Below are 24,617 nucleotides of genomic sequence, written 5' to 3' on the forward strand. Positions count from 1 at the left end.
GCTCACTTCTTGGGAAGGTTTTGGATGTAGGGAAGAAGGAGAGACAACGGCTCAGAATCAGTTTAGGACCCTTATTGGACTTCACTGAACTGACTTGAGATGGAAGTTAAATCCATGTTGAAAGCATTGCACTGCACTCAGCCTTGAGTCCGTGGATTTAACACATTTATTAATATGTCTATCGTGAGGTGGGCTGTTATAGCACTGTAACTAATACAATACAACTAATACTTTTTTTGGGCCCTTTCAATGCATTACAGTGCTTCTGTGTTTACATGTGCAGATTTATGTTTTATTCATTTATTAAATTTTCTCTGCGCCCTTATGGGCTGGCAGATGACTTGATCCTATCCTGGTTACTCGGGGAAAGAGGCAGTGGATGGCGCTGTGGATGAGTCAAACAACCATTACAGGGCACGTAAAAATCAACATGCGTACGATAATTCCTTGATGTCATGATCTTGCTCCGTCTGACCCAAGTGCAGAGTTGTTGTCAGTAAACAGAAAACTCGAACAACAAGATTAAGAGTTTACTATGGTTTTAATACAAAGAACACAAATAATACACAAACAAGAAGGAAACCAGGTGTAGAAGTCTGTGTGGACTGATCGGCAGCCAGGTCTACGGGGAGAACGTGCTAACCCAGAGCATAGCAGTATTTCTGACTGAAGTGTTCTAGTCCAGAATGTGTCGAGTGTCAAGACCAATGAGGTGCAAGACCAAGACAGAGAAATAACCGAGGACGTCGACACCAGAATTGGAGCCAGGAGAACAAAAATGCAGGGAAGGGGTGAAAACCGTCTGAACACGAAGTGACCATTTGGCAACGCAGACTGGAAACCAGGTGTAGTCTGTGTGGACTGATCAGCGGAATGAGATTCAGCTGCGCTGCCATTAAGCTAGAGGCGAGGGTATGACAAAAGGAAACAACAAACCGGAACACAGGACATAACAAAATAAAAGCACACAACAAACCAAAACGTAACGCTTGAATTGGATGTAGGATGTTTTGGAGGAAAATAGCAAGCTGAATTCTCTATAATGCTAAACCCACCAACTCTCATGATTCTTGATAATTAAAAAAAAAGGATAATTAAATTAATTAAATTGGTGTTTTCCGAAAAATATCTGTTGGCTTAAGCACAATCAAGTACGAACAGCATCAGTAATCCAAGGGCCTTGTTGTCCATTATGTAAAATATTTTTTTTGTTTAAAAATGTTAACATGAATTCAGGGCTAGTAAATGTTCATATTTATGAGATGTTTTTTTGTTTTAAGAAAAATATCAAACACAAGATAATAAAGACATTCTTAAATAATAAGTAGACGAAGAAGTACTAAATAATAAATTATTATATTATATTATATATTATATATTATTATAAGATCGACATTATTTTGAAATGTCATTGATATTGCATTAGTTTGAAACCCTGTTTTACACGCTGACAAAGTTTTCTTAAAACTTCAGTGAGCGTGAATCTCAGAGGCCTTTTTTTTTTTTTTGGGCGTCTCATTTTACTGAAGGAGAGCAGAGAAGATTAAAATTGTTGTCAAAAATAAACATATAATTTCTGTCCTTATTTTCTCCTCAATTACAGGGCAGGCTCTGAGCTGGGCTTGTCCTGCTGCAGACTCTGGCCCTCACATGAACACGGCTCAGGCTAAATCTGGATCACTGCTCCAGGACTAACCTCCATCTCTTCTCTTTACGTGGACCGAGAGAGAGTGAGAGAGTGAGTCCTGTCATCTGTATTTCCATCCATCCAGCCAGCCATCCATCCATCCATCCATCTACTCAAACATTCATCCATCTGTCTGAACATCATTCTATCTAACTTTCTGCAGCTTATCCATCCATCATCCATCTAGCCCTCTTGCCATCCATCCATTCCTTCATGTATACATCTGACCATCCAACCATCTGTCCATCCATCTGTTCATCTATCGATCTGACATCTGTCTGTCCATCCACCTCTTCTTCAATCCATCCATCCATCCATTCATCGGCATCTGATCATCCAACCATCTGTCCATCCATCCATTCATTCATCCATCCATACATACTTGCATCCATCCATCCATGTCTGACTGTCTGCCTATCCATCTATTCATTCATTTATGTGATTATCCATCCATCCATCCATCGCCATCTGATCATCCATCCATCTGTCCAGCCAGCCATCTCTTCATCCATCCATCCATCCATCCATCCATCCATTCATCATGAAGAATAAATCGGCGGTCAAACAATCCAAATCGACCAACCAAACACAAGAGAAAAAATGAAGGCTCAGTGAATGTTCTGCAATATTTTGGTACCATAGTGACAAACACTGAGAGCAAAGTGAATCCAGTCAAAACGCCACAGTTGTATGGTATTTTACAGAACCGTGGGCTCATGTTGGAGCTTCAAGACGTTGCTTCAACAAGCTGGGCAGGACAAGCAAACATGTCTGCTCATTGTGATATTAGGAGTCACTCGCTCAACCACGTACTCAGGAAGACGTATTCAAAATGAAGCGTCAATGAGTCGCGGCATCTATCTAAACGTGGCAGTGCTTCCTAGGCGTTTCCCTCCTCTCTCTGATTTGGCACATGGCTGTTGATGTGCTTACGTCTTGAAGTGAACGCGTTCCACCTCTCAGCGGCTATTAATGCTTTATATCGCACTCGTGAATGCAATGAGAGGGCAGGTGCCACTGAACACTCTGCAACGGCCATCAAGCGCCTTTTCCGCAGTTTATAAGACTCGGTGTGCGCTAAAGGCGTGCTCCCATTTACGGTCGTCTTCAAACGTGTGCGAGCCAGATCTATAATTAAAGAATGCGTGAAGCTCTTAACAGCCCCTTCAAAACGCTTTCTCTTCTCTGTTTAAGCTTTTCTGCCCTGTGCGGTTTTTGGTAGGCGCTGCAGCCCTGATGGACCTAGCGTCGGTGGGTGGGCACCATTATGTTTCCTAATTAGAAGTTTGCCGTGGATCGTTGTCATCCACGTAATTACTTGATCTATAAATAGTTACGTTACTCTGCTGGGTAATTAGCATCAAATTAATAGGAGCAGATCATGCAACTTCATTTATGAGTCGCTAACGCTGTTTGTTGGAGATATGGACGCTATTGAATCAAATATAGAAAAAAAGAGCGTACAGTCGGATTGGTGAAGCAATTTCCAGGCTCCTCATGGACAAGAGCAACTGTCTTGATGGGGAATGGAGGCCAGGTCTACAGGGAGAACGTGCTAACCCAGAGCATAGCGGGATTCCTGACTGAAGTGTTCTAGTTGAGAATGTATCGAGGCCAGTGTAGAAGACACCAAGACCAATGAGGAGCAAGACCAAAACTGAGACCGAGACCTAGCTGGATACAATACAAACTACCAGTTGGTTCCAATGAAAGCATTTCATTTCTTTATTTATTTTGAAAAAGAAAAGTTTCTCTTGTAAGAAATAAATGTGTGTGTGTCTGTATAACAGTAGACGTATGTATCTGTATCCTGGATTCAATTTAGTCTTGGCCTCGCCCTCCTCATTGGTCTTGCTCTCGACTATGTTTTGGGCCCTCAAACTCTTGGTCTTTGTCTCTGTATGCGCTGGTCGGGACACGATCTCCACTACAGCAGTATCGACCAGTCAGAACAATAGCAAGTGCATCTCGCAACCAGAATCTAATGTTGAATGGATGACACTTTTTGTCTCCACTGTTTCTTAAAAGTTGAGCCGTCTTATTTACGTTTTTGCATGGTTCTCACCAATGCCGCTGAACATGATCAGTGACATTGTGAGTAGCAACAGAAGCCATGCAAGTTACTTAGAAATGTCCTACACTCCAGGTTGATCTTTAGAATGCTTCCAAAATGTAACCATTTGTTCCTTGTCCCATCAGTTCTCAAAATTTCTTTTAAATACTCAAGTCAACTTTTTATTTATTTTGCCACAGACAGATGAACACAGGTAAACAGATAAAAAAAACAGGACACAACATGCTTACCGAGGTGCCAAGGTGTGATTGACACCTTACAAACGCGGTTTCATCAAAGTTTATTTCAGGAAAATGCAATGGAGACTTTTCTTTTATCAGTTCATCATCTCCCAAAAAATTGTCTTGAATGAAATGATCAAACTTTGGACTCTGAAAAGACTTTAATGACCATGTTTACCAGGGATGGCTCAGAAATAGAGCGCAGAGGGTTCAAAACTTCTCAAGCATTTTAGCTTTTGAAATGTATAAATGTGTGGCAAGCATGTGACCTGAGGGTGCGAGGCCTTTCTTATTTTGGTTGTGGTGGAGTTGCTTTGGGCTACACGTGGAGTCTCTAAGTGAAACTAGTTTAAGCACGGTGAGAGTCAGGGCTCTAATAACCAGGCTACATTTGGATTCATTTTTGAAAATTCAAACGAGGAATGCAGAATGGGGGAACATTTTCAAATAAGACACACACACACAAACAAGGTTGACGTTGCACAAGGCTGTTAGTTGGGCAAACCTGTAAAACCGAAATACCTGCGAATCAAGAGCGGCAAGAAACAGTATATATGTACTGTTATATAATTATAATTATATAATGTCTTTCAAATGAACCTGTGTTATGGGCTACGGGTCAAACCAGCGCGTGTTGTCTGGGTTACGGTCAGAGACACTGTGTTACTTCTGCAAACTGTAAATGATCCTGCTTCCCACAAAGCCTGAGTCTAAAAATATGACATCAATTGTCTGGTTGTTTACTCCCGATACAAGAACAAGCAGAAGCATTTTTACAGGCAAACCTTCGTGCTGAGGCATTTGAGACTGGCGAAGATTCATCTGGTCGTTCGGCTTCACAGGAACAAAACCACTCCCAGTAAAGAACTGTTTGAAATTATGATGTCCAACTGGCGACAAACAAGTCGTCTGGCATCGCCTCTTGGGGTAAGTTTGAGAGAGAGGACGTTTGAGAGGACATGAACATGTGCGTTGTGGATGAAGGACACCCTGGAAAGTTCTCAAGTAGCTTATAGCAAAAAAAAAAAAAGAGTGTCAAACTCATAAGTTTTGGAAGAAATATGATTCTAGCTGTATATTATATAAACATTAATAACCTTGCTAATATTTTATATATTTATATATATATAAAACAGAAATACAGAGAGATCTGGGCATAAATCCATCAAATCAACCACAGAAAATACAAGGAGTCTTTTGTTTTTGCTCGCTTTGTTGTTACTGTGTAACAAAACAGCATAAATCCGTGCTTGAGAGGTAATGATGGGTAAAGCTTGGCTCAGTTCTCGGTCCAGCTCAAAGTTCTCCACGTAACTTCTGTGGCTTCTCCTTTGTATCTCTGAGTTCATCCAACAGGCAGCCTGAAATAGCGGAGAAGGTTTTGCCAAATCATTTGTCTCCGCGGTCACATGAAAGAACAACAACAGCACAAAAGAACCTGAAGGCTATTTCACATTTATGCGCTCAGCCTTTTGAGCCACTTTAGTTTCAGGGGGGTGAAGAGACTGTTTTCTTCATCGGATTCAAATTGGCCTTTCGCTATCATTAGGCCATTACAGTAACCGAGTAAGTGTGTGTAATAGCGGATCAATGGAATATCTCACACTAATGCATTTCCCTTGACATTCCCCTCAGCGCTGCAACCCTCAGAAAATTAACATTGTTAATAATACTGCAATGAAGGGGGAAAATTGAAATGATTAGATGTGTTTTACTTCGCTGCTGATGGAAATGTGGTGAAAGGGAATCAGGGTCATGGATAGACTTGCGTTGCAGCATGACTCCGTGCTATTTTTCCAGGCTGTGTGGTCAAAGATTGTCAACGGAAAATGAGAGTGTGAGAGAAGTGAAGGGGGGAGACAGAAACCGAACAGACTGAGAGAGAAAAGCCGGGGAGGTTGGAAACACGGCGTAGCTGAGGATATCGTTTTCATCCCGCACCTCCATTGATGCTGCTGATTGTGGCGTCACATGTTCGTCGCTGTTGTCGACGGACAGCGAGAGCAACAACATGCTTTCAATAAAATGACTGGCCAGCCTCGGGCGGTCTGTCTCTACTTTGGGGCAAGTTGGTGGTTTTGGGTAACTCAACCACTGACAGGCAGCATTTTAGCCAGTGGACAAAACATATTCAGTCACCAGACCGGTGGCTGAGATACAGGGAGACGTGCAGAGATTAAAAAATGAACTTTTTACGAGGCACTCGCCCCAGCGTTGCAAACATTTTCAGAAGATTCATTTGTCTTCATCTAGATCATGCAGTTTAAGGAAGGACTGCGGAAAATCTCTTCAAAAAGTGGTCATCATTTAAAGAAGAGTTGTGCTGATGCATCAGTGTGTTTAATGGTTCAAGTCTGGTCTGTTTGACCTGAATGGCTTCCGTATAGGCTGCATCTTGAAAAGCTGATTTCATCGGCAACTCTTTCGTTATTTGGACACTGTTTGAAACTTTGCCTTCACATTATTTTTTTCGATGTTCACATGCCCACGGTAACTCTGGGTTTTAGGTGAACCTGAGTTCTCTTTTTGTGGATGTTCTCACCATACGTGGTTTCCAAAAACAAAATGACTCATTGGTAATTCTATAATGTCTCTCGGTGCGAGGCAAAATACTACAAGGCAAAAAATTACGTCTCTGATATCAATATAATATTATAATATAACATATATAATAATATAATATAATTTTCTTAGCACCTTCATATTCTGTGTTTTTATGTGTACTGCTGCTTTGTGCGTCTTTAATGTCTTGAACGTCCTTAATGTCTTCACTCTGCAGTACATAGCATGATATTGTCTATATATTTAAATTTTCACGTCTTGCAATCTGCAGCCATTCATCACCAGCTGGGTACATAACGTTGAGGGAGCCAGAGTAAGCAACAGTTTAGGTGGGAGTCCGTGTCCAGTATCATTGAATCTATTGAAATGTCAGCTGAATTAATCTAGACAGCCTATTCCTTCTTTATGTGTTTCTCTCAGTGGAGAGGATTGCTCTGAAATACAACGACAACATCCATGTGTTTTGGGTTACAACTCACAATGTCACAATCCATTAGTGTCCGGCATTTAATGTGTGCTGAAGGGCATTGATAAACATCAAAGAGGAGCCGCAGAGGGTTTCTTGAGACGGCGCTGGTGTACAACTGGACACCCTGCCTTTCCTTTTGTGACACAAAAAAATAAATGGCATGGAAAATAAAATCCTTCAGACAGTGATCGAGCCAGAGCAGCATCATTGTTGTTGTCAGACTGGCATCACTGGTGTTGCAGATAGCCTGGTTCATATTCACCTCTAACAAGCTGATAGTTGTGAAGTTGACTACATAATGCAGACATCCAGTTTTTCACCAAAATCCTCTCCAACATTTGTACTACCCTCTGCTGCAGCTGACCAAAGACGGCTGCACTTGATTCTGTATATGCGGATACTTGCGATGATTAATGTTGTAATATCAGATTCTTTTCCAAGAGTTACTTTTAACTTCTATTTCTTTTCAAATGAAATGAAACACAACATTATGCCAACTTTAAAAGCACCATGGGAGCTTCTGGAGGAAACATCCAGGTTTAGATGTGCAGGCTTCTTTGTTGGCATCAAGGCTAGTTTGAGAGACCAAAGCACATGAAGCCTACTTTAACAGGCAATAAAACATGCATGTTTAATGTTTATTTCAATCTCCTCGAATACATTATAAATGTGACATGACAAGTTATATGACGTTTGTCTAACCATTATATTATATAGCTTGTAAATTGTTACATTGCAATTCAGTCAATATTTTTTTTCTTACATTATACAGAGAATAAAGAGGAAAAGAGAGAGGTTGTGTGTAGCTGTGTGTCAACTTCACTGTCACAAATTTGGGTCACTTTTTAATGTACAAAAAAACAAATCATAGCCACAGTCGATCAATATGAGCCGTTCAAGATACAGTTTTTAAAAACAAAGAAGTGACTATTCTTAATGTTCCTGTCACAAAGACCTTCAACCAGGAAAATCCATATTGTGTATGACTCAAAAGTGTAATGGACAATTTGACTAAATGCTAACTGGAATCAGTGGTATTGGCTTGAAGATTTTGGTTAAAGACATTCAAGTGTTTGGAGCTGTTTAGAATGGCGTGTTCCCTCTGGAAATATTATCACAGAGCCACATAAGAGCCACAATTATAAGTATTTATCCATTTATGTATTTATTTAGACGAGACTCAGGTCTGGCAGTACTACACATGGGACTTACATGAGGTTTCCAGGATGGCACCCAAGAGTCAGACACTTCTATAGCAGGCGATGTAACCGTGCTGTAACAACAGAAGAATATCTGCTTTAAGTGCCAGGCTTAACTCTGACATGCCCACCCCAGCGAGCTTGTCCTCCTCTTGCTGCGGCAGCTCAGTGACCACACATGTCAGCGATAATCTGAAACTGGGGGAAACTTTGTTGCTCTTTTTTCCCCATGAAAAATGCTGTCGCACTCATCTGCGCTGTTGCATAATGTAGCAAACATGATGTTTATTGTTTAGGGTTCATTACATTCAAGCATCAGCCCCAGAGCAGTCAGTCCACTCCCAAACAAATCCAGGTCCGCCGCCTTCTTGCTGTACACAAGCGCAGTTCTGGCCTGTAATCAGCACGTCTGTCGAGGAGACCTGCGGCCACCTAATGACCCCCACAGGCGTCATGCGTGCAATTGCTCAGGGCCGAGCAATGACAGTGTCTTTCAATATGTCTTTATGTATTCTCTGGAAATGAAAGAGGTGATGAGTCTTGCTGTGACTGGACGCTGAAGTTTGTCTCCGCTGCAGGATGCTAGGTAGGTCTGTAGTAACAAGCTGTTTACTGATGGCCTTCTTCTTATCTGTTGCCTGAATACTAGCAACTCAACCCTACGAGTCCTCTCTGACATGATGGGGTTTGTTTTATTTTGCTTCAGTACATACGGGACGGACATAAACAAACGTGGCTGACCGCGAGATCCATCTGTCTCAACACTATTTCTGACATCCCTACCCTGTGTTACATATCACCAGGCTTTGTTTTATTTTGCTGTGTTTTTAATTTAGCATGTACATGAAAATGTGTGTTTGTTTTGGTGGTGGGTTGTGTTCCTTGAAATATGCTTTTCACAAATGTAGTAGATTTAGTTAAAGTCTTAGCAGCCTGGAGCTTTTTCTTTAGGCTAAAAACAAGCTCTTTATTTCCTATCATGTTATTCAAGAACCATAAGGTTCACTTCAAGAAAAAAAAAGGCATTTTTGGCCCTAACAATCAATAAAAAAATCTGCGTTGTATAATACATGCCATCCATCCCACATTATGGGGGCTGTGTTCTGTCTGTCACCAGGTCATCTGAAATCTGCCTTCCACGTCTCCCTCTATGAGTGTTTAAGGATTCCAAATTCTCCCCCGATTATCTGTTGCTATTTCGCTCTTCTCCAACTTTTGAGCCAACTTCCTTACAAGCCATCTGAAACATACTTTTCTTGCTCTTCTCCGAGCTTGACGCCGGACAGTTGCTGTTGCTTCTGGTTGCCCTCTTGCAAACGGTCACCGAATTCTCCAGGATAGTTGTGATCCTGTTCTTAAGCCTCAACCCTTTCAGTCTTGTGTGTGTCCTTGACGCACGAGTCTACTTTTTGATGTCCCTGTGATCGGTACCACCACCTTGTCTGATCTGCTGAATTCTAACTCTGTTTTTCTTGGCTCAATGACTTTTTTTACTGGGATAGGAATAAGGTGCATCACAATAGCACTGTTTCTCAGAGTGATACATGATTCTTTTCTTTGTCAGTTAAACTGCATGGCATCTAACACACAGACATACACACAAGCTTCTAAAATCAAATCTCTTGCCAAACATTCCATTGGAATTCAGGTGGATTTTCCGATTCGTCATGACAGCGTTTGTTGTTGAGATTCACAGTGCAGATAACCACGCTAACACTGACTAACCCAGTAGGCCGGGGAGATGTTTGGGATCATTACAAAACCAATGACGGCTCGAAAAAAGGGTCTAGCCTTGACTATGAAACAGACTGATTCACCAGTTTAACTTCAGAGGTCCAGAATTGGTGTGTCACAGCAGCGGTTGACCACGGTCCCCGTCATGGAGCTGTCATCCGTCAAAAACGACAGATTTTGCGAATAAGTTTCTGGATATAATTCAACATTCCAGAGATTGTGTTTGTTTACAATCACAAGAATGATAGATGTGGAGCATCAAAAGCTCAGAGTCATGCTTTTGGGCCCCCGCTAACTTAGCAAGCATGCTAACAGTTGCTAACATGGCGGTAATGTTGACTCCTGAAACTAACAAACCACGTCTTCCCGTCTTCTTGTGAGAACTACTGATCAAAGTGACCTGAGATAAGGAAGTTGAAAACAAAGGTGCACATCAGCAGAACGTTGTCGCCGTGAGTTACAAAACACAGCTGATATGAGCTTTGTTTTACATTCACTGCAAACATCGACACAGTTCTGCCCTTTCTCCATTTTTGCAGAGCAACTTTTTTGAAACTTGCCAGGAAAAAAGATGTGCGTGAACTTTCATAAGATAAAAGATATCATTTTTTTTATAGTCTGTCATTAACCACCACTGCAACAGAAATGTTTTCCAACACAACAAATTCACAGTTTATTATTCATTCGATCTGGCAGTGAAGTGATGACAAAGATGGTGTGAATGCAGTTGAGAAACGCTTGTGGGCAGCTCTGGCAGACGGACATCAACACAGTCACATGAGGTGTATTTTGTTGAATATGTGAGAGCAAAACAAATGAGAAAGGCAATTAGCTGGAGTCCAGCGGCATGTAAACCCAATCTCTGCCAAACAGACTGGCAAACATAGGAACTCTCTAACTCCATGCCAGAGTTGTCGCGAGGAAGTGTTTTACAGTTGTGTTCTGCGTTTGTTAAACAATGGCACATAAGAAAACAGGATTATTTATTTAAGTTAATTGGGCCAGTTGTGGTGACGATTAGTGGGGAAACCAAAATCATTCAACAATTTGTTTTTCACAATAAAAGAAACTTGCGTGTTTGTTCAATTGTCACCTCCGAACCGAGCGACCCTGGTCTCTTCCTCCGTGCCGAGCCCCCAGACCCGGGGCCAGCTGCTGCTGAGGTTTGGGTGGGGGCTCATTACTTCTTGGCGGAGTCCTGCCAAAAAGGAGGGGAGAAAATTGAGGTTTTCTTTTTTAGGTTACTTTATTTCGTTCTGGCAAATCCGACTCCACGCGTGGCGTGATCTGTTCCATGTGTGATGTGCTCGCCGCCGGCGGTTGCCTCCGGGCCACCTCAACGACTTCCGCTCCCCTTGATTTAATAAAGTCCTGTATGTGGACGCAACAGCAGAAATAACCAGCCAGCTCCATCACTTCCAGAGGATATTTATAACATGAAATCTACTTGTTTGACATGCAACAAATTCATCCTGATTCATCAACGCAAATGAACCTCTTTCATCAGATTGTTTGCTGTTTTCCTTGTCCTGCTCCCAGTTCTGAATATATTTGTTTGCTACTTTACTTTATGATTGACATTCTGCAATACCTTTAAATTTAAAGAGCTTGAGAAATTAGTTCTCACGAATTGAAAGGTCACACAAACACAGTCTTGATGGTGAAAAGATCTATTAGGTACTGCATCTATAGAAATATTGAAATGTGTTTTGTTGAATTTTCCCTCACAATTCATAATGCCTTTCTAATATTATTATTATTATAAAATGATGGGAAAGAAAAAATGGGGACCTATCCTGTATTTCCGACTTTCCTGACTGAAATATGTATTTTTAATAAGTCGGTTTCCATGTGGTGTAGTGGGTACCTCATGATGATGCTTGGTTTTAAAGTAATTCCGTCATAAAGTCTCCGAGTCTGAAATCTTGAGAAGGTGAATGAATGACAGCTGCTGAGGCTGCATCCATCGCAGCTAAAACCAGCTATTTGCAGGCACAGCCGAGTGCCGTGTTTTGGCAAGAGTAGAGTTCAGCAAAATGATTAGCGTTGCATGGGCCTATTGTATGTGGATTTTCTTATTTTTAGAAATATATGCAATTATTAGTTTGACCAATGTGCGCAAAAGACTCCTAATACTTATTTTGGTATGTAATTAAATGAATTATGTTTTATTTTTTTCTTTACTTGACTTTACGATTGTCTTGAATTGTTTTTAATAATACTGCATGTGGGTTTATTTTGTTGTGCCGTCTAACATTGTGTAATGTTGTGTTGTGGACTTAAACAACTTCTCAGAGAGAAAAAAAATCAGCAAAACAAATTTCAAATTTATGGAGGCAAAATTGTTCTCACAGCTACTGAAATCAGGTGCCATGGGATGACAACTTTTGCACCTCCCTAACAGCTGGAATAGACTTCATCCCTCAAGGGTGTCATTGTCTTCCACAGCAGGTCACCCAGCATCACCAATCATGATCATCTTTTTCATGTCCTCATGCATCATGGACCGTCCTCTTCTTTGTCTTCCACATTTTTGGGCTGACATTCACTCCTCTCCATCCACACTTCTCCTTATGATATACTTGTTTCTGACCTTGTCCTGTCTCCCAATGTCAACCTCAGTGCCGTCCTCTCTGACTCTTCTAACTCATTGTAATGTATTGTTTGTAATGTTATATATAAGGACATGACTTCTCAATGACTTTATCATCAACAAGGTTTAACAATACAGTAATATTAAGTTTGATACATGAACTTCTTAGAAAGTCACCTAAGCTAGCAGAACCTTTTTCTACGGTCATGCGACAGGAGAAGGGACCTGCTGAAATGCTGTACTATGCAAACAGCCATTTAATGGACTAATAACATCAAATGTTCAAATGTAGTATTACGTTTAAGTTACATGGTGAAAATAATCTGAAAACAATAATTGATAAACATACAAAATGGACTTCGCTGTGATGAGAGAAAAAATGAATATCTTCTTGAGATTATCCACCATTGTCTCAGATTTAGGGTTGTTTTCTAATGTCGTTTTCTGTCAGTGAGCTGCCGCAGTGCCGACACTTGGGCACTTTCGAGATGGGTCGAGTCTGAAATGCATTTTCTTAACTCTCCAGAGATCCACTCTGTGGTCTGCCGCTCTCGAGACAAAGCCTCCATCTTTAAACCCTAAACAGGGATTTGTTCGCTGCTTTACATTTGAAGTCTTTGTGTGGTAACGATGCGGTCGAGCCCACTGAAACTTTTATTCATGAAAGACATATTGCTCAGAGCGGAGAGGGATATATCTTCAAGTGGTACCAAAGTGGGTGCGTTTATCTCATCTGCTCTTGACGGGGGACGAAGGGTATCGAGTGTCTGTTGAGTGATTGGGTGTCCGAAAATATCCGCCGATGTGTTCTTGATTTGAGTTTCCTCTTCAGAGACTCCTGTGTTGATATGGATCACGAACGCTGAAGTGGATCAATGTGGAGACACTCAAACTGTTAAAGTATGTTTTTCAGCATCACTGGACAAAAAAGAAAAATCTGAGCAGAAGAGATTCATGTTCAGTGTATCTCTTGACAAGTGAAGTGAATTCAGCATCAGTCTACTTTCTCCTTCTTTGTTTGCTGTTTTTCTTCCAGGCTAAATTCAGCACGCTTGTCTGCGTGTTTGGTGTCAAAAGCGCTGACGTAAATTGTGTCTCACCACTGACACTATGCTTATATTGCCCTCGCCGATGTTTTATTAAAATGCAGTCTTACTCCACCAAACTTCTCTTCTTGGGCATTCTGGGATTTATGGTTGATGTGAATAATCTCTGTCCATTTCTTTTTAACCCTATGCAACAAAAAAGATGTTATTAGCTGGTGAAGCATTTCAAACATGTAAAATTGTTTTAACAGAAGGAGAGTCTCACTGAAACAGACCCAGTAGGTAACAACGGGGTGAGGAAGTCAAACTAAGTCTGAGCAACAGTTTGGTCATTTCTCAGTCACATTTCAATGCATATCTTCAACAATGTTTTTGTTGTTGTTGTTGTTGTTGTTGTGAGAAACTACTTTTGCAAAGGAATAGAAATCCATCTTAATCCTCCCCTAAAAACGTAGGGTGATTCTCATTATGCATTGACGGTCACCAGATTTTAACGTTTCTGTATTTAATCATATAACCACTTTTCAAGGGTCAATACACTCTGCCATCTAATGTGAAATTTAGCTGTAGTTTGTTTTCCCTAAACTATTAGGTGACAGGTGAGAAGTAATTTTGTTAGGTATATGATAGCAGAGGCAACTTATTGTGACACAAAAAGTGTTTTTTTATTGTTTAAAAAACATTATTTTTAGGAAACAATTCATTAAGAAATATTTGGGATGGAATGATAAAAATGTAGTTTAGGGTAGAGTAGAGATGTTTAAAGCCACATTTTTTTTCTCAAATTAACTGGTTTAGAACCATGTTCTTATGGTAAATCTGCTATTTATATATCTCTATTTATCCCATACCAAATCACTCTGTAAGTGAGTTGCTATAGGCTTACTTTATGGCTTTAAAGTGTAACTGTTTGCTTGGAATACTCACATTTATTCATCTCCTTAACAGCATTTTTTTTTCTTTTTGTATTGTTAATACTGTTTATTGTTGTTGCTAAGTTTTCCCATCAATTAAAGGCACTTTTTTTCTTTTATTTGCCCCTTTATTTATTGGCCCCCATTGAAGAGTCAGTATTTATTGTAGTAATTGCCCACCCCTTTACATACACAATAATGAAAGATATGTGAAGAAAAAAAAATCGAAAGCATAATTGTTACAAAATAGATTATTATTTGCTTTATCCCAAAACATTTATTACTCATGCAACTTGAAGAAAAGTGGGTCCCTCGATTACTGAAACCTGGACCGACAGCGGAATGTTTAGTTGAAATGTGTAGCAGGAAAAGACTGGTCTGGTTTTGGGGAGTGGGCACACAGAGCCGACATAGAAAGCATATTATAGGATGGTAAAATAAGCATGGTGTACCTTAAGGGGAGTTTATTACTTATAACCTACAAACCCCTTCAATCCAAACAAAAAGGCCAAGCTGCACCATATGTGTGCGAGAGGAAGCCCAAGTCTTCTCCTGTTCGGACCACCCAGCGCTTCACCCACACAAACCTTCGGCTCCTTCTTAAAACGAATCCACCAAATCGCTCAAGTCTGGAGACTCCTGCAATTTTTGTTTGTCAATTCTGAGAGAACCACAGTGGGTTGAAAGCAATTATGCAGAAGTGACAAGAACATTCCTGGTGAATGGGGCGAGATGTCGAGTTGAGGAGGTGAGTTTCATTTCCAGGAAGTAGAGAAATCTTTTTCTCAGAGTCAACCGGAGGGCAAATGCCAAAACTCTCCCGAAGCTGATGGCACTTTGAGTGAAGAAACCTTCCTTCCCCCCACTTGCCTGAAGCCACAGCATGTGGTCTATTCTGTTGCTGCTCTAAAAATGGAAGGCGGGCGGCCTCGAGAGAAGACCAGAACTGCCTCCACCGTAATGGCTGTGTGGGTGTGGCCCCTCGTAGATGGCTTTTGAGGGGGCCCCTCCCGGACACCCGCACCCCTTGCCAGCGCCCAAGGGCTCCAGGCTGCCTGACCAGAGACACCGCGATGCGGCCCACGCTGAATTCAGACCCAGCCGTACGAGGGTGGGCTGGACCAGGTCAGGGCCAGCATCAGGTCCGCAGCTGCTTCACGGCTGGGTCCGGTGCGCCTGCCCCCTGTTGGCTTGTAGAGGGTAGTGAAAGAAAATGACAACACAAGTCCTTTCAGTCAAACTTCTTCTGTCACGACTTATCTAGTTGGTTGAAAATGTCCATTTGGGAAAGCAATAAGTAGCTATGAAGCGACATGTGACAATGAATTGTGGCTAGCAGCATGACACGCACATTCAAATAATAATCTCCTTGAAAGTATATGGAGGTAACCCTCTGGACTCCCACAGCAGCACCAAACACAGACGTCATTCACGATTCACTGAAAAGCCACTCAGCTCTGTTATTAACAATGTAACACAGCATAGAGCATATTTGATACTTAAACGTTTGAACCCTTGTTTGAAGTTACCAACATGTTAGATGTAATTTTGTGTGATTTAATGTTGTTTAAAAGTCTTTGCTTTACTTCAAATATCCTAAATATGCATGCAATGTTCACAGACATACTTTTAGGTTCAATGTAAGGCATGTAAGTGCTGTTGTGTTGTATTTATATGTTAATTTTCTCATTTATTTATTTATTCATAATTCACAGATCAAATTTACCTGTATCCAAATTCTTCATCCTTTTTTATTTTATATTATTTATGTATCGACTCATGATGTGCTTATTTCTTGTGTTAAATTTCATTTTTTTTATTGACATTTTTTATGACATTTAATAAGTCACGTGGTCTGTCATTGCTACCTGACCTGCTTTAAGCATTTCTTTCTTTTCCGTAGGGATGCTGCATGTGAAATATATAGAGCACACGTTCTCCTGAACCAATAATTATATAATAATAATTTTATACCTACTGTCATTCAAACTTATATAATGCCCTGTTCTTTTAAATTAATAGTAAAAATCATACCAATCATAATTATAATAACAGGTTATTTTTAATTTATTGGTTGATTATTATTTTAGACTACAAGAATGTAGACTATTACAAACTCAAATCGCCTTTTGTAAACATTTTAATAAAAGATGAAAGCTGAATTATACATGTTTTGGCAAAAATCATTGTATGTCACAGCTACTCAGCAGAGTATAGAAAGTTCATTACAATTTAAATGGGTTTATCGAGGTAGAGATAAATGGCACACTTGCTTTTGTTTTTGAGTAGAATCTGAGTAATTTATTTGACTTTTCCCTCAACCTTTCATGGCAGCACTACTAAGTCAATAATTTGAAATCCACAATTACTACTAGCCAAGTGAACCGGAGACAGTGTGTGTGTGTGTTTAGTTGGCTGGCAGATGCTGACGGCAAGAAATGAAAGAATGAAATGAGCCGATGTGTTTTGTGCTACCATTTCCACTGTTTTAATGTGGTGGAGGAAAAGCTTTAATCCCTGAAAGGATGTTTGGCAGGTCAGACAAACAGAGCCCGACTCCGGCGTGTGCGCTGAAGAAGCCTGTTATTGAAAGAAAAGCACAGCGAAAAGCACTGAAATCTCCCCGTAAAACACGGCCGTGCTGTTGTACTCTGCTTCAGTGACTCCACAAAGTCCATGTTGTGATGGTTGATATGCAGTAACCATGTGTGATACATCGCTGCATGTCGGCCTGCACATGTGACGGTAATACAGTCTGAGTGGCGATGGTGAGTAAACCAGCCAGTCACCTTCTGGTTTGAATCAGCGGATCAGGTCTGGAGGGGGTTGCTTTCGGTAGGTTGGCTTTTATTGCTTCTCTCCTTCGGTTTTAAACAGATCTGCCTGTTTGTGGAAGTGCGGCCGGCGGTCGGCTCCTCAGCTGGCAAGGCAGCGGCGTTTAATTACTCTTTGTTGTGGCGGGTGGGGGGGAGACGGAGGCCCTGTGGTCAAGGCTGCACAATAGTGCTCGTCCTGCCAGCACACACGCACGCTCAGACACACACACACACACACCTACGCACCACCGAGGCTAGTCATTATTCAATTTCCGTAATAATCTGCTGCAAAACGGACATCAGGACTCACAAGTGCAGCAAAGCTCTTAGGAAACGGCTTAATGGTGTAACAAAGTTTGTAATGGATTAGACGTGTTGAGGCAGAATAAACAGTCGCAGCATGGTTTGTGTATTTGGGCTGTTCTGTGAAGGGGCAAGCGTATAATTATCACATTTGCAGGGAAGAGTTGCCGAATAATGGGATCACAGTGGGCGAATGTATCCACCACTCCCTGAGTTGGGCGGTGTGAAAGGAAATCCTTCAATTCATCTTCATTCATTCATTCCCCAGCCTTAGTTTTCGGGGTTTTGGGGTAACGTAGGGCTGGACCCCACCCAGCTACTGGGGGTGTTGGTCTGTTGGACTGTGGGAGGAAACCAGAGTGCTGGATATCACCAGGTAAAGGGAGAATATACCGAGTCCCCTTGTCTGTTCCAAACCCTTCTGTTTGTGAGGGAGGAAACCAGAGTGCTGGAAATCACCAGGCACCAGGAGAATATACCGAGTCCCCTTGTCTCTTCCGAACCCTTCTGTTTGTGAGGGAGGAAACCAGAGTGCTGGATATCACCAGGCACAGGGAGAACATACCAAGTCCCCTTTTCAGCTCCAAACCCGTCTGTGTGTGAGGGAGGAAACCAGAGTGCTGGAAATCACCAGGCACCTGAAGAATATACCAAGTCCCCTTGTCACTTCCGAACCCTTCTGTTTGAGAGGGAGGAAACCAGAGTGCTGGAAATCACCAGGTACCAGGAGAATATACCGAGTCTCCTTGTCTTCTCCGAACCCTTCTGTTTGTGAGGTTGCAGCACAAACCGCGGCAACTCCACAGGGCCACATGGAAATATAGGAGCCATTGTCATACTGGAGATGTGTAGAGATGCAGATGTCAGCTTATTACCACACTGGAGCCGTTGGGTATGAAACCTATCCCAGAAGCTTGGGCCAGAGACAGGGTACATCCGGTACAGCCTCTTTCAGGGCGCACAGTTGAGAACCAATTCACCTCTGTAAGCGTTTGGACAGTGGGAGGAAACTGGAGTGCCTAGAGAAAACACAAGCAAACTCCCAAGAGTAAGGACGCAGACTTGACCCAAGCTGGAGTCAAACCTAAGGCCTTGCTGTGAGGCGGCGGCACTAACACCACGACACAGAAGCACGACATCATAAGTAAGGAGCCTCACTAAGACTACACCCAGTTGGCTTTTCTCTGCTAAGATTCCTGTGTAAGATAATCCTGAGGTCTGAAATGTATCAGTGCTGGGCCCACAGTTTTTTAAGGTAAGCATGTTCAATATTTATGGCCAAAACTCTTCACGTTTGAGGGGAACTGGTTGCTCCCTCTGATGTGGAATGGAGTGGAATGGAAGATGGCTTCCATTCCACTCCATAGAAAGCAAGCCGACTGAGAAACAAGGAAGCAACGGTGGGAGTTTTGACTATTATTGAACAGAGTGATCAGCTTTCAGTCCTGAGGATTGAATCTCACTCCCAACTTTTCCTTCAATCATGTTTCTGTCATTTAGTAATCTATGGAATGCCAGGAGGGCCATAATTTAATAATAAAAAAGGGATTGGGAAAAAAAAAATTGCCAAAAATGACACATTGAATGAATAATATAATTAAGAAAATACAAATATCCGATTTATTTGCTGCGTTTCCAACAAGTTTATTCCTAAGACTCTTACCGACTCGTCTATTTCTTCCTCACCTACAGCTGGGAAAAGCACTGCCCAATCATATTGACAGAGGGGAGGGAGCTTCTCTCAACCGGTGGGATGCAAAGAGTTCATAGCGCCTCTGTGCTAGCAGACCTTGGTCCTGGCTTAGCAGACAGTGGGTGGTGTCTGTAAATCATTCTGGGTCATTGGATACATACAAATTGAAAAATGTGAAATTAAATGACATGGGAAAGAATGAAAAAAAGACTATCTAAATTGTGATGATTTGTTTGTGATAAGAGTTGAAAAAGTTTTTTAGTTTGGGATTTTCATGGCTTTTTTATTAAAGTCTCTGAAAAAATGTTTGTTTTTTCAAAAAAACTGACCTTACCATGATACTTAAATGTGTGAAATCAAATTACATTATTATATTTAAAAAAAATATATTATAAAAATTGTATATTCACAAAATGAAGTTTGCTAAAAAAATATTTTTTTAAAAAACTCACCTTACCATAATAAAATAATATATAGTTTCACTTCAGGAGCACAGAGGGTTATTAAAAAAAAGCAAAAAGGTTGCTAGCTAGCTGGTGAGACAGCATTCTCGGACCTCAGTCAATGTGGCATCACTGGACCTTCTCCCTGAAGTTCTGATGCTGCGTTTAATGTGGCAGGGAATCCACATGACAACCTTGGAAGGAAAAAAAACAGGGCAAATGAGAAAACCAGAGCCTGTGACTGACTCTATGTCATGCACTGACTTGGTGAGAAGTTGCACACTTCAGCTCTGCTTTGCCCATATTCCTTATTAGAGCAGTTGTAAACAAAAATTTCAGTGTCCAGACCCGAATTGCGTTCACTCAACCTCGAAATATTTTCTTCTTGTTTGCATTTCCATGCACGTGTGTTTACACAAAACTTTACATCACCCCCCTTTCTTCAGTGATGGCGGAGTTGTGCGGTTAGTTGTGTGTACCTTTTGTAATTTACTCCTACAGTTGGAGAAATGATGTGTTCTCCTGCTCTCGCCTCATCCTCCCTCCCCTGAGTGTGGAGACCCCCTTCTGCTCCGCCTCTGTCACCGACCACATCAACTCAGCCGATCACTGATGACTCATTATCGACACATAAACACAACAGAGCACAAACATTCATCACAAAGTTGCAGTGTTGGTTTACACATACAGCCACAGGGACGATCAGCTCCCTACGTACAGCATTTCATGACTGTCTCCTTCAGTGCGCTCCCTTGGGTTGTCTTTCACTGTCTCCATGTTACACACTGACGCACACACACAGACCCACACCGCTGTAATTTTTGGAAATGAAAATGGAAACTGGCACCCATTAGGGAAACCAATAAAGTAACCTCAGTTCTATACGTTTGCCAAGTGGTGGAGGGGATTCAAGTGGAAAGTGTAGAGTTACATCCAGCTTTTGGGTTATCGCTCAGATAGCATCACCCTTCCATCAGTGGGCCACCCCCCACAAGCTCCCAAAATCCTCCTGTTCTATCAGTTTGTAACGCTGGGACAGTCTACGGTACTTTGTATACAAAGTTTTTAAAGTTATGAGCACTTCTGTGATAGGCTTTTCTATATATATATCTATATATATATATAAGACAACAATGAATATACAAATTCAGTTATAAAACTTGATATTAGTCTCGACCCACCCTGCTTATCTTATGGATTACAATATTTTTTTTGGTCGTCTGTTTTTCATTTTTAACTTCTATCAAACCAACTCACAAGGTCTTGTGTACTTACCATGGAGCCGAGGTAACTGATTCCTTTCTTTCAATTTATTTTCTCTTTTCAATAGACTAGGACTCTGGTCCGCATACTCATCGGTATTTCTTCAGTTTATTAATTTTCTGTTGTATAAAGTAATACTTACCAATATAATTTAACTCCTAACTTACTTAACTATTAACCTGTGTACATGCTTATTGTTGTATTGGGGCCTGATTTGTTTTGCCAAGGGTGAAAGATTCTTGGTATTTTTGGGATTTTATTTAAATCGGCTCCTTGGAAAGTGTTTTTTGACGAGACTACTAGAACTGAAAAGACAAAAAAGATGCAAAGGGCGTTTCAGTTGGTTATAAAATATTTCTTTATACATTCATCCATTATCTTCAGCTTATGACAGACACTCTCATCTGCAGAAATTTCCTGAGTCTCAAACTGCTTTTTGCAGAGTAAAAAAAAATCTATTTTCAATTTTATTAAAATGAACTTTAAAACTAACTTTAAAGTTCATTTTTATCCATAAATTTGGGTAATTTAGATCTGCATCGTGGGAGGAAACCAACACTGTATCCAAGTTTCTAGTGCAGTGACTTATATATCGTCAGATGAGACGCTGACACTCTGTTTTGTGCAACCCATCACTTAGTTCTTCCTTCAGGCTAAAGCCAGCAGATCTTCTCACCAGGTGAGTTGATGTTGACTCCATCACCAACAGCTAACTAACTCACTGTGCAACTGAGAGAGAAGTGCTATGATTCAGTTAAACACTGACTAATTGCGTCTCTCATGGCTGTTGCTCTGAACTGGTTCCTGCGCTCTGTGTTTATAAGAAAGGAAAAGGAAGGAGGCAGATGGATGTTTAATGCCGCCCCTGCTAAAGTAATGCGGTAATGATCATGTGGCCCGCCGGTGCTGATGTGGTGTTGAGAGAGAGCGCGACGGCTGAATAAAAAAGGGAGCGCCAGAGAGACCTGAGCTTTAGAGGAACCGCTAAACGCTGCCATATTCATCCACGGCAGCGACGGCTGTCACATGATCAGCCACATAGACACACGCACGCACGCACGCATGCCGGGGGAACGTGGCGGTCAGGAAAAGTCACAAACACAGCTCAGGGAATAAATCCAACTCTGCCGCACATAAACTAAGCACTGAAGTGAAAAATGGCTTTTTAAATGTTTTCCGTCACATTAGCAGGGAAGACAATTACTTTGGATCACTAACATAAATCACTTTATAATGAAGGTCTTCCGTCCTATTGGGGTTTGAATGTTCTGCTCCAATGGATGCTGTGATTTTCTCCCTCAGATTAATAAACAAACAGACGGGAATTGATGACTGAATTGTTGGTGTGTGAGAGTGTGCATGACTGGGTTTATCGATATGTGTGACTGGCTGGTGACTTGTTCAGGGTGTACCCCGCCTCTCGCCCTGGGGAGCTGGTACAGGCTCCAACACCCCATTAGGGAATAAGAGGGAGAAAATGAATGATTATGAATTTACACAGAGGCAACATTTTAAAAACATGGAAATGTGTTCAATGGCCTCGATCTCCAGTACTGAGGCCATTGAACCTCAATACTATTGAACGTCGATCTCCATTGGCTAAGATTTATTAATGTTTAGAGCTGTGGTGCGTTATTAATAAGATTATTAATTTGATTCATCAGGAGAAATATTGAGGTCTGTAGGCTGCATATACGTGACATAAAAGAGCTGAGCCAGAAGACAAGGTCTCCAATTTTTAAGTCCTTTTGATCTTTGGGAAATGGGATTTGTGAAACCCTACTTTAACAACAGACCAATAGTTCACTATGAAGTTGGATAATGTGACGAAATAAAGGACAAATACACTAAATTGATAAGTTCTTATTCACCTATGAACACGTCAATCCTCTACAGCAGAGGTGGACAATTGCATTTCACCAAGGACCACATTGGACATTGCGGGGGAAATAAAAGAAGGTTACAAAGAAAAAAAGTTTGCTGTGATCGGAAAACGGGGTAATGAAGTGTATATGCATCTACAGAGATTCAGACCGTGGCAAAATAGGGGAACAAGACAAGTAAATCCCAGTGAAGACAGTGTGTAGTGGATGGAATGCTGTTTGAATGAGTGGTGGGAAATAAATTAAAACTACACATTATTATTCACATTTATGGCTTAAATTTTACAGGCTAAATGGTCAACTGAGCGGAAAAATAACTGTTGGACATATTTATTCTGTTAGTTCTTGCTTGATCCTACAGTCGAGAAGTGGGAAACTTTTGCATTGAAATGCACACATTTTTCTAAGTAAAGCCACAAAAAAACAGACATTTGAGCTTGCACACTTGTTTTTGTAATTGTTGACATCTACAATAAATACTTGAACATCATAACCTTCAAAGAGTATTTACACATTTTTACTGCATATGATGTTGATCCAACTACATTTTTTGAATTGTCTCGTAAAATGACAAACAACAACTTACTTGGCTCAATATAATTGTTTTATTTCATTTGATTTAAAGGACACTGTGTGAAGCAGGAAATAACTAGGGAAACGTGAATTGAATCTTCTCTCGGCTGAGTTGAGCATGCAGAGTTCAGTGTACGGTGATGACACACCTCAAACCTCAAACACTATCCTCACATCTGTAGAAAGCATTTTTAACATGTGAAAATCACCCTGGAGAAGCCCTGAGTTGATATTATGAGAGTTTATGGGTGAAATGAACAAATATTTCAATTTGTGGAGCCGCCTGGACGAGAAGCTGACAGACAGGAAGGATGTCCTGAAGAGGCGAGGCTGGTGGGTTTGTGATGTGTTTTGAGGATTGTTAGCGATATTACTGGTGTTATCGTGACGGAGAATCAGGGATGAATGTGAGATTTGCTGCTGGCGGTTGAAGTTCGCCGCCCGCCACGTCACCATTAACAAACATGTATTTGCGAGCATGAATGCTGCAACATTAATATAACATGAACGTGCCGCTGAAGTATGCACAAACACAGACAGCAGGCCGAGAAACACATGTGCTGATTCAGACAAATAAATCACGCGGCGTAATATCTGACACACACATCCATGCAAATGTATGCAGAGTCACACGCATTTCTGTTTATGAGCGAGTCCAAATAAATCTGGTGTACTTTTCACTTCTGTGTGGCTCTTTGTGATCGTCCATCTATCCGTGTCCTGCGCCGGCCTCCTCTGTCCCCTGGGCTGTCACTCCTCCTCCTCCTCCTCCTTTCCTGTCCCTCTCTGCTCTCTTTGGCCGTCCCTGCCACCCCCGTCTGTCTCCTGCTCCTCGTCTTTCTCCGTCTGCCTCTCACTTGGACTCATGTGGGACTGATTGAGCTTGAGGATCCAGGCCTCATCAAAGGCCCCGTGTGGTTGAATGCAAGCGAAGCCACGAAGGCTCCAATCTCGCACTGGTTAATGAGCTCCCCCTTCATCCTCCTCTTCTTCCTCAGTCCCCCCACCAGCCTTGCTCTTCCCCCCCCCTCCTCTCGTCCTCCTCTCCAGCGTCTTCATGCTTCACTAGTCTAATATAACTCATCTCTTTTCCCCACATTTTCCCTCCTTCAGCTCATTCGCAGCAGCTCCTCCTTTTCCTCTA

General features: G+C 41.5%; 1 protein-coding gene across 1 annotated transcript in view; it reads right to left on the reverse strand.

The window, feature by feature from the left end:
* The window catches only part of prr13 (proline rich 13), a 69,503-nt gene extending 48,905 nt beyond the window's left edge, over window positions 1-20,598 (reverse strand). The window contains exon 1 of the mRNA XM_053867201.1: window positions 20,589-20,598. The gene's annotated coding sequence lies outside the window, so the exon portion shown is untranslated. The remainder of the gene's footprint in view (window positions 1-20,588) is intronic.
* Window positions 20,599-24,617: the final 4,019 nt, after the last annotated feature.

This window comes from Synchiropus splendidus, chromosome 6 (assembly GCF_027744825.2).
Source record: "Synchiropus splendidus isolate RoL2022-P1 chromosome 6, RoL_Sspl_1.0, whole genome shotgun sequence".
In the NCBI taxonomy this organism is placed as follows: Eukaryota; Metazoa; Chordata; class Actinopteri; order Syngnathiformes; family Callionymidae; genus Synchiropus; species Synchiropus splendidus.